The sequence below is a fragment of the Schistocerca cancellata genome, chromosome 6 (genome assembly GCF_023864275.1).
Source record: "Schistocerca cancellata isolate TAMUIC-IGC-003103 chromosome 6, iqSchCanc2.1, whole genome shotgun sequence".
NCBI lineage: Eukaryota > Metazoa > Arthropoda > Insecta > Orthoptera > Acrididae > Schistocerca > Schistocerca cancellata.
The window spans coordinates 208303328-208315046 of NC_064631.1; positions in this window are offsets into that span (position 1 = coordinate 208303328).

An 11719-nucleotide genomic window follows, 5' to 3' on the forward strand; every position below is an offset into this window, starting at 1 on the left:
CATGTGTTTATTTTCATAATACAAGCTGTATAGGTAGTACGTACCGCGTTTGCGAGGGTTATGTTATTATAAATATCATTTCATTTTATCAGTTACCATTCTTTGTTAAAGCCTCTTTTTATTGTCTGGAACCATATAATTAAAGTTAGATACAAACTAAAGTCAGTTTGTGGTTTATTGTGACTATTTCTCTTATTATGGTTTCCTATTATCCTCTGCCTTGACCAGTACGGCACAGCCATTACGCTTCGAGAACACGCGAAGTTCTAACGCTACCTGCGCCGTTATGTGCGACTCGGCGAAGCTAGAGGAGTCATGTGTCGATGTTGGACCACTACGCATGGACGCGACTATCCGTGAAGACGTGCTGTTTGCGTAATGGCTTTACGTCACACGCGCTGGCATGCTGTGTGTCAAGTTTTATACGTGTTACCTCTAATCATTGACTGTGATGATTGTTAGTTCCCTTCTATTCGGACTAGTCACAAGTGGTTTCTTTGAAGTCATTACTGTAATATTTAGGGCCGGCCGCGGTGGTCTAGCGGTTCTGGCTCTGCAGTCCGGAACCGCGGGACTGCTACGGTCGCAGATTCGAATCCTGCCTCGGGCATGGGTGTGTGTGCTGTCCTTAGGTTAGTTAGGTTTAAGTAGTTCTAAGTTCTAGGGGACTTATGACCTAAGATGTTGAGTCCCATGGTGCTCAGAGCCATTTTTTTGTAATATTTAGAAAATCGTGGTGAAAGTCTGGACTATTGGTTGTACTGCTCTGAAATGAGCTCTTTCTACTGCGTATTTTTTATCGTATTTTATTTCATATTCTGGTATTTGTGTGATATAATATGTAGATAGCTGGCAGATTGTTTCCTATTTAGTTTAACTAAAATTGAAAGCAATCATTTGTCCTTAATTTATTGAGGCAGATTGGCTACAATAAATTCTGACATTTCAAAAAGCAGATCCATTCTCTTAAAGTGAAAATTGCTAATTATACAATAGTTTCTCATAATCTCTGTAGTTTTGACGCTGTTTACCATTATTAAAAGACAGATAATTTTCTTGTGATTAGAATAATCAACAAACACACGCAGATCTCACTCCACCCCTCTCCCAGCCGTCACGCTCAACAATGTACTTTCTGTCAACATAATCTTGATGCACCTCTTTCAGCCGGGTCATTTATAACTTACAGTGTAATAACTAGTTATAGAGCGTTGACAAATCTTCGTTTGTACGCCAACGTGTAGCATCTGCTTTAAGGAACTAGTAACTAATCTCACTTACACACTTTACACGGTTAGGCCCAGTAAATAGCGCTAGATTAAACTTCAGGCTACTCACCTTTGTTTCCATTTCTCCCAGATTCCTAACTCTAATAATTTTTTTCGTACTCCATCCATGTATTCCGAGGTCTTTCAAGTGGCCTGCTGCCCGAGAGGATCCAGTCCGTTGCAGTGTTGGACCACCTCACGTCTTCCTTTTTCACTACATGTGCAGACGATTTAAGTCTTCTGCTTCTCATTATTCCAATGATGATTGACTCATGCTATAGCTCTTCGAGTTCTGTATTTAGTGCCTTGTCCATTCTCCAACTGTTATTAGTGATTAAATACTCTTATTTGCAGTTGTTTCTAGATTTTATTATAGTATTTAGAAAGTGAGAGAATCTGTTTCCCACCTGCAATATAGCATTAATCTCTGCTTCAGTTGATGATACTTCAGCAAAAATTAATCCAAAACATTTGAATTTCTTAAACACTAAAGCCTGTTACAGCTCCGTTACATCTTGGGAATATGGATCTTTCATCTTACGGTCATGTAGGCCACTATTACACACTACCCTATTAAAAACATTATTTCTTCAGAAAGAAAGAGATATATTCTATTATTTCTAATGTATTGGATTTGTTGATTCCTAACTAAATCGTTTTAATATTCATCTGATAGTTTTGCCTCAAGACTAAATACATAGGCCGTTTTCATTTTTCATTCTAAAGACTAGGGCTATCTCCGTTCACTCCAGTGTTATTTTCTCAACTGTAGATTGATTTCATGCATGACACTCGGCTCTCCTTTGAGCCGTTGATAGATTCGAAACTGTGTATCTTGTTAAATGGTAAGGATACTCAATGTATTAGCTTGTCCTTTAGTCTAATGTGCGTTTTGTGCCACTTACGAACCTCGCACGATCTTCCGTAATATAATTACATGCTTTGTTGGCACAAAGCTTATACATTTTGATACATAGTTCTTCAGCAGCCTTTTCCTAATAAATCATAACTTCTGTGACAGGTAGTTCGATACTTTGACACACAGTTATCTTAAACTTGAGAAAGTAGAAGAAATCGATTAGGTTTGTCTGTACCTCACTTTCATATCTATCATGCGTGTAAGACCCGAGTGGATATATTGTATCTACATCTACATCTATACCCTACAAACCATCGTCAGGTGCACGTTCCATTCACCTATGGAGCGTTGGAAGTATGATTGTTTGAATTCCTCTGTGCGCGCAGTATTTATTCTAAATTTATCCTCACGATCCCAGCGTGAATGATACGTAGGGGGTTGTAGTATATCCCTAGAGTAATCGTTTAAAACCGGCTCTGGAAACTTTTTTAATAGACTATCTAGGGGCAGTTTACGTCTCTCTTGAAGAGTCTGCAATTCAGTTCCTTCAGTACCTGTGTGACACTCTCCAACGCATTAAACAAACCTATGACCATTCGTGTTGCCCTTATTTGTATACGTTCTATATCTTCTGTTTGTCCAAAATGGTATGGTTCCCATACACTTGAGCAATATGCTGGGATGGGTTGCACGAGCGACTTGTAAGCAATCTGTTTTGTGGACTGATTACACTTCCCCAGTATTCTACCAATAAACCGATGCCTGCCACCTGCTTTAACCACGACTGAATCTATGTAATCATTGCATTTCATACCCGTCCAGAGTGTTACATTTACTTATTTGTATGAGTTAGCCGAATCCAACGGTGACTCATGGATATTATAGTCATAGGACCTTATGTTTTTTCGTTGTGTGAAGTTCAAAATTTTACAATTCAGAACATTTAGAGCAAGTTGCCAACCTCTGCAATCTTATCAAGATCTGACTGAATATTTATGCAGCACCTCTCAGTTACTACTTTATTGCAGATAACTGCGTCATCCGCAAAGAGCCTGAATTTACTATTAATATTATCTAGCAGGTAATTAATATACAGCATGAATGGCAAAGATCCCAACGCACTTCCCTGTGGCTAATGGCTCTGAGCACTATGGGACTTAACTTCTGCGGTCATCAGTCCCATAGAACTTAGAACTACTTAAACCTAACTAACCTAAGGACATCACACACGTCCATGCCCGAGACAGGATTCGAACCTGCGACCCTAGCGGTCGCGCGGTTTCAGACTGTAGCTCCTAGAACCGCTCGGCCACCCTGGCCGGCACATTTCCCTGTGATACACCCGAACTTACTTCTAGATATGACAACGACTCCCCATCCAAGATAACATGCTGCGTCCACCCTACTGGAGGACTCTTAAACGAACAGAAGATGACAAAATTGTTCTTCCTACGACTGCTACCATTTTTCGGAATTGGACAACTAGTGACGTTGTGCGGATTAGATCGTAGAAAGGAATGTTTCGGCCTGGTTGCTCTGAACTTCCTGAAGGTCAGTGGTCGCCTACGTTCCCTGACCGCGTTCAGTTAAGGGAAATGAAGGAAACAACCCTATCACGTAGAAGTAATATACAGCAAAGTGCTTTGTCTGGATTTTCCAATTGGGGGTCGAGGGCTGCACTCTCTCTTCGCCGGCCGTAGTGGCCGTACGGTTCTAGGCGCTACAGTCTGGAGCCGAGCGACCGCTACGGTCGCAGGTTCGAATCCTGCCTCGGGCATGAATGTGTGTGATGTCCTTAGGTTAGTTAGGTTTAATTAGTTCTAAGTTCTAGGCGACTGATAACCTCAGAAGTTAAGTCGCATAGTGCTCAGAGCCATTTGAACCATTTTCAACTCTCTCTTCCATCCACTGAGCCCAAATATCATATACATAATTTCTCTATGTAATGGGAACTAGTAAGCTTGTACAGGCACTTTGTTGTTCTACCTCTCGAAACGCGTAAACATAACCCATCTAGTCGGAGATGAAGAAGCTTGCACAGGACCGACTAGCTTGGAGAGCTGCATCAAACCACTCTTCGTACTGAAAGCCAAAACAACAACGTTATTGGCAACATGTATCACTGACCAGTTTCGTGTGTAACTAGAAGGCAAAAGTGATCTACGTAGAGCGGAAGCCAGTCACTGGGCAAGTTTTCCTTTTTCCGATAACTCAGCAGCCTCTTTGGCCTGTTCTCAACTGACGAATGGTCGGGACGTCGGCTCTAGGCTTCCACGCTGCTGGAGGATCTCAACTTTCAGAGAGAGTTTCGAGAAGAGAGGATAACATATTGAGTGAATATAAGAGAAACATTATTCGTTTATTTTTCTGGGGACGGCGCCTCGAATGACAAACTGCCGGCGGCCGCTCGAAGCGTCGCCAAAGTGGACCGTATACGTGATATACGAGCCGGCGGCGAGCGCCGCGTTTAAACTTGTCACGGCTGATGTATGTATCCCCCCGCGATCCGCCCGTGGGCCCATCGCAGCCCGAGTGGGCGACCGGGCTGCTCTCCTTTCGGCAGCCACTGAAAGCCAAGTGCCTGCCTGAGCCGATCGAAATAAACTTCGCCGCAAGCAACTGGGGTGAAAGGTCACACTTTCCATAGAAACAGCATAAAATAATTAAAAAATACGCTTATTATGTACTAATAATACACAGGGTGTCAGGAGTGTAAATGCAGATATTCTGATTAGTGGCCGAGGGCAAAGTTCCGAACAACATAACGTCAGTATTCACCCCACTTGCGGATTAATAATTATGTTTATTAGAAGGAGTTTGTTTTTATGTTTTTTATGTCGGTTAGTACCTCCAAGTAAAGTGGCAAGAGCAACCCATTAATGGTTATTTTCCCATTGTAAGCAGGTCAGGTGTTGCAGTGTGGACGCATGAACGCAAAACGGTAGTCTATATTGTCAGCCATAGTACACTTTCGAGGAAAAAATGGCAAGTGCCATTACTCGAATTCCCAGAATGCTCCCTCGGTGGAAGAGAAGTCACAATAAGCGAACACGTGTTTCGGCATGTTCACAAATACTCGATCGTTTCTGAGAAAGAATCTGTCAAAGATTTCGACGAAATTTAGATACCCTTTAGCACGCGATATTCCATCCTTAGTGATGGTATAGTGCGTAGCGTAGCTGTCTCTAAGTGTGCGCCCCGTGTTCGAAATTCGAATATTGTTTTAAATTATTTTATTTTGTTTCTTTCATTTATCTACTTATATCCATAGAAGGTTACTACACGAATGTTTTACAAAAAATTAGTGAATACAAGGGTCTATATTAATTGTAAAATTTCAGCTGGGCTTCACAATAGGTGTCATGCATTCATTTATTATATAATATGAGCAGTATATTTTTTCAGGCGTTACAATCTATTTAAACTCTCATATTCTTATACTTTATTCTTAAAACAATTCTTACATCTCACATTTTATTCTAATGTTTATTCTTCAAGAAATCTGGTGAATTTTCTTGGATGATACTGATCTTAGAAACAGTCGAAACAGAGAAATTCCTAACACCATAAGCACTGCGCGAAGGTAGCTTTGCCAGAATGACATTTCTTCGTATCAATCTCACGAGGGTAAGAAGCATCGTTAACATCGCTGAAGATTTCACACTCAATAATTTCGCTGTAAACCAAGCATAACGGTTAGTTCTCCAAAAACTGGCGCTTGCAACTGACTATGGGTCAAAATACAGGACAGGGATTTCACTGAAAACAGTTTCAAATAATTCTTCCATTCCTCTATTGTTTCTTTTTTTCTTTTTCCAAATGATTCACGAGACATACAGTTATTAGCCAAATAAGGACATTATTATTCCAATATACAGGGTGTTTAAAAAAGAATATACGTACTTCGGATGCATATACTTATTAAACTTTAAGACGGACGAATATGAAACTTTACACACATATTTACGTCACTTTCAAGTTCAGACTAAAGATTTTCTATATGTCCTACATCAGCTACATGAATAATATCACACCGATACTCAAATTCCTCCCATATTCGGGCAAACATGTCTTTTGACATTGATGTCAAGGCTGTACGGATCCGGTTCTTCAACTCTTCAACGTTCTGTGGGAGTGGTGGTACATGAACGATGTCTTTAACGAAACCCCACAGGAAGAAGTCAGAGGATGTCAAATCCGATAACGGTGGAGCCCAGCTGTGACATGCTAAGTCGCCAGCTTCTTGACGACCAATCCAACGGTTCGGTAGAGTATCATTCAGATATTTACGCACTTGGCGACTCCAATGAGGGGCGCCCCGTCTTGTTGAAAAATGAAGTTGTCTTTGTGCAGCCTCGGAAACAAACAGTTTTGTAACTTAGCGAGTTACTGCTAACCGTTAACCGTGTTTCCGTCAAAGAAGAATGGGCCGCAAACAGATGATCGGGATATCGTACAAAACACATTGATTTGAGCGAATACCGTACATGTTCAATGGCTGCATGTCGGTTTTGTAGGCCCTTAAATTCGAACATTGTGTTTGTTTACCTGACCACTAACACGGAAAATCGCTTCATCACTGAACACGATGCGTTATGCGAAAGTGTTATCATTGTCAATAGCATCAAGAATTTCGTTACAAAATGCCACACGTTTGCGTTTGTCATCAGGACGCAGAGCATGTAACTGCTGTAACTTGTACGGCTTCGTAACCGACCGACGTCTCAGAACACGCCAAATTGTTTTTGTAGGCAGTCGTAGCTCCCGATTGGAACGATGAGTTGATTTTGTAAGACTACTTTGGAAAGCAGTTTGAACTCTATCAACATTTTCTTTAGGAACACGAAGGCGGCCAGGACTCTTTCCTTTACATACACATCCTGTAGCTAGAAACTGTCGATACTATCTGCGAATGTTCCACCCCTTCGGAGGATCAATTTGGTACCTCAACCTGAAACGTCTTCGCACTGTAATTATGGACTTGCACTTCGCAAACTCGAGAAAAAAAGCTGATTTCTACTGCGGAGTAGCCATATTAAACCTATGACGGTTTCCAGGCAAAACAGAAGACCATTGACATCTAGCGGCTACTAATATAAACTAGACTATTTATTCGTTTCTCCAATAGCCGAGCCGAGGTGCAGCGATCAACAGTTTTGACAAAATAATACTTTGTAATACGTATATTCATGTTGAAAATTGATAACATTCATGTAATAATCTTCAACGGACTTGAGCAGATAAATGAGGAACAAAAAAAAAGTAATCGGGTTTTGAACACGGGAAACAAAAATACTAAGTGAGGTAGTGAAGTAGTTAGCTCACTCGATTCGCATTCGGGAGGATGACGGTTCAAACCAGCGTCCGGCCATACAGATTTAGGTTTTCCGTGATTTCCCTAAATCGCTCCAGGAAAATGACGGGATGGCTCGTTTGAATGGGCAGGCCCAATTTCCTCCCCTCTCCTTGACACAATCCGAGCTCGTGTTCCGTCTCTAATGACCTAGATGCCGACGGTACGTTAAACCCAATTTTCCTACTTTTTCCTTTCCATTTGGGAGCAAAAGTATGAAGCTACGACGCTAGTCACTGTGCCACCGCTTGCGTTGGACTGTTTGTTAGCTAGAAGGCAGGACAGGTACATGGAAACCTTTGACCTTTTTTTTTTTTACGCAGAAACGTTCGAATCTCTGCAGATAAGCCGAGACATGTGTTCGCTTATTTTGGCCCGTCTTCCACTGAGGAAAGCTACTGGGAAATCTGGTTGAACCATTGCGCGATCGATAGTCTCTAGTAGAACATCTTTGCCTTAGAGTGGTTCTCGTGGAGATCGGAGGAAGCAGGGCAGTAATAGTGAGACTAGCTGTAAGCTTACGGCGAGGTGAGTAGTGTGCCCGCATTTGATTGCTGGTACAAGATCGGTAGTTAACACTCACCGGCTCTAAGCGTAGTAGCGATACAGATAAACTCAGGTGGATTGCGAAGCACTACTTCCTCCGTTACGGCCGGCTGCAAACTCTTGCACGTGTGAGGTGTAACCATGGGAAGGTGCGTGTTGTTGTGTGCTTCAGTCGCCGACCGAACCCAGAGGCGAGCGACGGACAACCTCTGTGTTGACCTTATCTGTCGGCTTCAGCTGCCCTTCCTCGATCGTTGTACGGATATGTCTGGTGAGCTTCCGATTTGGTTTATCGTATGCGAGCGAGCAAGTTCCAATTCACGCCTCAGTTCACTTGGTACACCAGCCAAAATTATTAATTATTTTAAATTAGGACTTTACCTAGAGCTTCGCCAGCAGACAGATACGCTGACAAAATTACAGGCCAGCTGCAAGTTGCAATTCTCACGATCTGGTGGACGATTTCAGACAAATCAGACAAATAGCATTTCACACTTTTAAAATATTACTTGGCAACTAAATACAGGAAAGAAATGCTAGCAGGTTGTGTTTGAACACCTTTACATGTTACACGTTCTCATCTCCACCCCACCCCAAGGGGTATTAGAGTTCTCTTAGACAGGCAGTATTTCTGTACAAATAATGAATCATGTGTAAAACAAATTTGGTTGAAACTGGTCCAGACGTTCTTGAGTAATGCGTTTATGTCATCTCTTTTCATATCGATCTTCGGCCATAATGGAGATACTGTTACAGTAATTTCTCCAATGATACCCAAACCAAGTTTGGCAGAATTTGCAGCAATCGTTACATACAGATGCTGATGCGTCACTGTCTTTGAGACCTCCACCCCGGAAGGTGCCAATCCTACAGGTGCAAATTTACTGGGGCTGTGACCAAGGAGTGTAACAACCCCGAAAACTGTGGATTTGGTTCTAATATCGATAATTATCGAATATTTTTAAATGTCACTACTTCTCACCTCCAGACCTACCCTTAGGGGCGGCACATGCATATTACCCTCTCAGCAGTTTTGTATAAATGATTACTAAAGTAATGAATTATGTATATACAAAATTTAGTTGAAATTTGTTGAGACGTTTTTCGGTTATGCTGCTGTGTTACCGCATTTTCACTGCTCCCTCCCCCTCCCCCCCTCCCCCTGTAGGAGGTAGTTTATTGGTTTTTTGGTTGTTAGAGTTAAGGGGTCCAAGCTGCCAGATCATCAGTCGATTCATCCTTTATGTATCGAAGCACGAACAACGCTCAAAAAATGGTTCAAATGTCTCTAACCACAAAGGGACTTAACATCCGAGATCATCAGTCCTCTAGACTTAAAACTACAGTCTGGAACCGCGCGCTTGCTACGGTCGCAGGTTCGAATCCTGCCTCGGGCATGGATGTGTGTGATGTCCTTAGGTTAGTTAGGTTTAAGTAGTTCTAAGTTCTAGGGGACTGATCACCTTAGAAGTTAAGTCCCATAGTGCTCAGAGCCATTTGAACCATTTTGAGCTTAAAACTACTTAAACCTAACTAACCTAAGGAAGTCACGCACATCCATGCCCGAGGCAGGATTGGAACCTGCGACTGTAGCAGCAGCGCGGTTCCGGACTGAACCGCCTGGAACCGCTCGGCCACAGCTGCCAGCGAACAACGCTCAGAATGATACAAACGTCAAATCCTGAGAAGCTCGATTGAAAGCAAGATACAATAAGATAGTGAAAAAACCAAAAAGTAGGAGGCGAGTAAGAGGGAATATGATGGGCGCGCCGCTCTATTCGCAATGCAGTTGTGAGTCCCTGGAGCAAGGTATGCAGTGGGAGATGCACCCTTTGCGTCCCACCAGCACCACCTATCACTGTCCGTTAGCCTAAGAAAAGAAGCAGCACGGACAAAAGACGAACTTTTAGAAAAGTTAAAACGTTGAAAACGGTAAAAATATGGGAAGGGTAGGGGCAGGCCAGACCGCAAAGCAAGGGCTAGCAACTCCTAGCGGGTCAGGAAGTTTGAGATACCTTCGCACAGAAGGCAAATTTGGACCGCCATGGGATCTGGGCCACAGCAGGCAACGGCTGCTCCTCCAACTCCTCAACCTAAAGTGCCCCAAAGTACCACAATGACGAGTAGAAACAACGTTCGCGGGTGAAACGTAAAACCAGGTCAGTTACTTTGGTGTCATATGCTAACACCAGCTGCAGGTCAGGAGACTTAAGACACCGTCGCAAAGAAGCCAGATTTGTGCTGTCTCGTAGGATGTGGGTCACTGTCAGGCGAGCATCCCATCGGCAGGAAGATGGATCCTCACAGGTCAGCCAAGTATGGCCAGAGCATAACCAACAAAGACCAATGGATCCCCTGGAAGAAGCTCGAACGGAAGACTGCCACTTGGTTGTGGTCTCTTTTATTGCTCTCAGTCTGCATGGGAAGTACAGAGTGAACCACTCTGAGCTCCAGATACCCCACAATTGATGGTGTGGAGTCGACTGAAGGTCCAGTTCAGGGACTCTCAATTCCCAAATTGGCATCCTGGTAGCCAACTTTGCCAAGTGCTTGGCATGTTCATTCCCTAAGACCCCAACATATCCAAGGTTCCAAACAAAGACGACTGGCCGTCAGTGACTAATGGATGATGAGGATAGCACTGATGTATAGCCTGAAGGCTACTCAGGGAGTCGCTGCAGATTAGAAGCCTCTAGCTGTAGTAAGAAAGAGCGTGGGTGAGGGCTCGTTTGATGACCACCAATTCAGCATTGAAGACACTACTTCCATTCGGCAAGGAGCATAGTCCACTGTAATTGCCATGTCCGGTTCGTACACCGACTGCCGCTAACAGCCATCAGTGCATACCACTTCTGAACCTGGAACTGCATCGAGGAGAGGCAGGAACAGGTGACGAAACACCATGGCACCAACTGAGTCCTTCGGTCCAAAGAATAAATCGAGACAGACTCAATGTCAGGGTTAACGCTGTATAGTTCTACGCGATCGCCCTCTGTCGAGAGGTGACAGTACAGAAAGTCTTGAGTTCAGGGTAGAGAGACTGTAATCGAAACCAATTGTGACAACAGTCCTTGGTCTCCATACTAGGAAAGAAGGAGAGGGTAGTCTGATTGCTAACGGAGCTGTGAACATGTGTAGCATAAATGACTAGCGGTTGTGTGCGCCTGATCTGTAATGGCGAGACGCAGCCTCCATGTGTAGGCTGTTCACAAGGCTAGTTCGAATGCTCCTATTATAAGTTAGGCACCACAGTGGTGAATGAAGCCAAGCGACTGCAATGCTGAGGGAAAAGCCGGACAAGATGTCAGAGTCCCATTCTGGGAACATTGATGAGACTAATTAGGCGATCCACATGTACATCCACATCTACACATACATCTACATGGATACTCTACAAATCACACTTAACTGCCTGGCAGAGGGTACATGGAACCATCTTCACAATAATTCTCTTTTATTCCATTATAGAACAGAGGACGGACGCAACGCACACCTATATCTTCCATTGCGAGCTTTGATTTCACTTATGTTATTCTGATGATCGTCTTCACCTATGTAAGTCTGGTCCAGCAGAACATTTTCACATTCGGAGGAGAAACTTGTGACTGAAATTTTGTGAACACGTGTCAACGCAACGAGAAAAGCTTTTGTTTTAATGATGTCCAACGCAAATCCTGTATCATTTACGTAACA